The following is a 3,974-nucleotide window of genomic DNA, read 5'->3' on the forward strand; positions in this document are numbered from 1 at the left end:
CGAGTCAAGAGCTTGGAGATGATCTCAGGATGGGGGGAGTGAGCCACGGTCCAACTGGGGTCCCTGAGAGAAGGTACACAGAGCAAGCCTTGGAGTTTCCTGTAGGAGGAGAGGGGCCTGGGACATTCATTCACTGCTCCCGTCCCTCATTGGTTGAGGGTCCCCAAGGAAGTCCCACCTCCCACTTTGAAAATGTTCCTGGGTCAGATCTGAGTGGGTTTCCCAGGTTCTGGAGAAAGCCCTGAGGCAGAGCAGTCGGGAGACTTAGAGGCACGTGCTTGGAGGAGAGCCTGTCCCCTGCAGCTACGCTGACATCAGAAATGACGCAGGACCCTAGAAGCGTCTGCTGGAGCCATTTTACTTAGCTAGCTGTTTCCCACTCGGGCCTTTTGCACAAACTGTGCACTGGATCACTAAAGGTTTAGGTTCAAATGTCACCTTCTCAGAAGGGGCTTTCCTGGCATGCCATCTGAAGGAGCCTACCTGCGGTTTCTGCGTCCCATGACACTGTTCTTTCTGTGACCCTTCTCTGGTAGCCTGGCCGATAGCTTAAAATCCACCAGCCCATGCCTGTTTCTGGGTGTCGGGATCCATTCACACAAGACCTGCACCAGACTTGGGCTGGGGTCATTACAGAAGAAGAGGGTCAAATGTCAACACCAGTCCAAGAAGTACGCGCCAGAGGAGTGCTAAAGCTTTGATCCATTATCAGGGGTTGGGGTAGAAGATGTCGGAGTCAGGCACAGTACGCAAAGGGAGCTATTTGCAGAAATTAACTAGGCAGCAGGAAATGGGTACTTAGGAGGAGACAAGAAGGTCCAGCCAGCGCTATTTCTGCAGACATTGTCAGGCTGGCAGGAGGCCTTCTTGGGAATGGACAAGACGCACCTCCTAGTTTCGCTTTGCCATTTTAAGGACACTTCCTGTATCTGGGTTCCACTCCCTCAGTGTGGCCACAGGAATGATGTCACTGGGAGTTGTGAGAAGGTGGGAGAAGTGACGACTTCTGTGCACACCTCAGTGAAGACGCATTTCCATCGGCTGTAGTTCCTTCCGAAACCCTGACGGGGATGAGATTCCAGGACTTGGAAAGAGGCTCTTTTTGAGTTTTGGCCCAAAGGCAAAGCAGCCTGCAGTGCCCCTGGGATTCTGGAGTCTCTGGAATGTAGAACAGCAGGGCAGTACCTTCCATTGGTCATAGTTTTCCGAGTCACAGGTGACAGCAGCCACTTCTCCATCAGACCAGCTCAGCAGGACCAGCTCGCCAGGATGCAGTGTGAGTCACCCTCCAGGCTGTGGTCAGGAGCTCAGGCTGCAGGTTTTCCCCTTCACAGTGATCTCATGATCCTCTCTCAATTCTCCACACTTCGGGAAAGGCATTAGGTCAGAAAGAGCCTGCCAAGTGATGTGTCTGCCTTGCAGGCAAAGAAAACATTAGGGTGCTGCCCTTTTACCTTATGGATCTTTTCTCCTTCCAACCCAGTTACAACAGTAAATAACCTCTTGGCTTGTCACTGTTTCTACAGTCAGGCTCTGCAGTTGCTGATAGTGGAATCTGAACAGAGGAAGGACGCTGGAATTTACTCCTTATCATGACAATCGCTCTCTTACTGTGTGGGCTGGCTCCATTGCCAGCATTTGCAGTGTATTAATTATATTCACAGCTGTCTTCATGGTTCCCAGAAGATGAGGTTCTAAATTAAAGCATTCCATTTTAATTCTAATTGCATTAAATAAAGTGCCTCCTCAAGAGTGTGGTTTTCAAGTTACCTAACCTTCTGAGCCTCAGTTTCCTGCTCTGTAGAATGGACGTGGTGATATCACCAGTGTCGTTGGATTTTTGTGAAGATTAAATGAGTTTCTTACATGGGAAGCACTTACAACAGTGCGTGGCCTGTACCCGGAGCTATTACAAGTGTTCCATGTTATTAGTTTTTAACATCATCCCTTGTTTAAAGATGGTGAATCTGAAGGAGAGAGTCAGGTATTGTTTTCAAACCAGGGGAGTCCAAAGTGGGAATCTGCGTGCAACTGTATGTTTTTAATGTTCTTCTATCTTACCTTTTTGGAGAAAGATTTGCAATGGTTTAGGGATTAAACAAAAAGCAAAATCGGACCGTTGAGATGAAAAAGAGAACAGAGATCAGTGGAAGGAACTAGAAGAAATAAAGTATGCCACAGACCTGAGCGGTAATGATTGTAATAAGTGGGCCGTGAACTTGTCCTTCCTTTCCTTGAAGTTAAGGCAATGAGGGAACATGCTGGATGGCATATACTTCACTTCCTGGTCGCAGCATCAAATACATCTTCATTTGCAGGAATAAACTCCTTGGGAGCAGGGAAGCGGGACTAGACACAATAGGAATTTATTATATAGCTCCTTTAGGTATAACTGACTTTGGGTACAGTTTACTGTATCTGTATGTCCAGCTTTACTAATGAAAAGCTGTTAAAAGTGTGACTCTTGTGTGAATTCTCTAGAAGATCCGGGACTTTGCTTTTCAGAGCCGAAAGTCCACAGTAGAAATCATGGTGTAAACAAAAGACAAATATAAGTGTTCGCTGCCTCTCACAGTTGGCAGAGATAGACTTAACATTTTAGATTTCCTTTCCTCCCTCTGCCCTTAGCTCTTCCGTGGAGCAGCTACCTGACCTAAGTCATGTGAACTCACCTGTCTGTGCTTTCTTCTAAATTAAATGAGAGCATTTGTGTTAGTTGCAGCCATTGATCAGCCAAGCTGATCAATTACTGATCACTTGCTTTGTGTGAAGTATGGTTCCAGGGAGTACAGAGGGCCGACCATTTACTGAGTACCTACTACATGCTAATCACTTTCTGGGACACTTTATGCACATTTTTGCATTTATTGCAATCACACCATGTAGCTATTATTATTTCTGATTTAGAAATGAAAAACTTTGAAGCTCAGAGAAGTTGTGTCACTTAACCAAGGTCACACTGCTAGCTCTGTAGCAGAGCCAGACCTTGAAACCATCGATGGATGATTCATTCATTCATTGATCTGGCTTTTTGCTGTCTTCCTGGCCAGGTGTTGCTGATAAAGAGTTTTGCTGAGAAATGATTCCTGCCCCCAACACACACATAGTCGGTCGGGGAGGCAATTCCCTGACTCTACTTCTAGTGGTCTTGTTATAGTCAAGCTCAATCCTTAGTATTGAAAAGATGTATTTTATGATGTACATGACGACATTGAAATTCCATTTGAGTGCTCTTGGTATTTAGATCAAGTGGGGAAAAAAGGATCAGGTGGTGATAGATTGAGAGCTGAATGATAACATTACATCTCTTTTTACACTTCTGGTCTCCTTCAGAGACTGCATCTTTGCACAAGCCTCCTATAATTTCCCAAGTGGAGTTTAGAAAGTGAAATTTTGTCTTGAGCAATCTCTTGCTGTAAATATCCTGGCCCAGGAGGCAGTGAGATTCACCATCAACAGGTCATGGTTAGGGCAGCAGATTCCTTTCTCTGTAAGGAGCTTGCTTCGGAGAAACAAATTAAACCTAGGTTTTTTAGGTTTAGGGTTTTGCCAGCTTCTAAGTATGACTCCTCAACGTGTTGCCTGGACGAAGGGCTCTGCCTGTGCAGTGGAACCGTCAAAATTCTGTTTTTATCCCCTCTCCTGTTTCCTCAAGGGGCCACCTTCTTCTCCCCACTGGGCCACGTGTTTTGTGTTGTCTTAACTCTTTCATGATTGCCCTCTTGTTGCATTTGAGATTCAGGCTGGAGACTGAAAATTTGGAGCAGAAGCATTTTAGACACCTTGTATGAAACAACTAGCTGAATCAGAGGTGCAGAGTAAGTCCATTTTAGGGCTGAAAGACATTACAAACCACTTTATTCAATGTCTGAAGCACCACCAAGACCTACGATGCTTCCACATCAGGTGCTCGCTGCTTCTGTGACAGCCTGTTTGCCCTTCGGATGACTTTGGTCATTAGAAGTTCTTTTCTT

Source organism: Equus caballus, chromosome 25 (genome assembly GCF_041296265.1).
Source record: "Equus caballus isolate H_3958 breed thoroughbred chromosome 25, TB-T2T, whole genome shotgun sequence".
Lineage (NCBI taxonomy): Eukaryota > Metazoa > Chordata > Mammalia > Perissodactyla > Equidae > Equus > Equus caballus.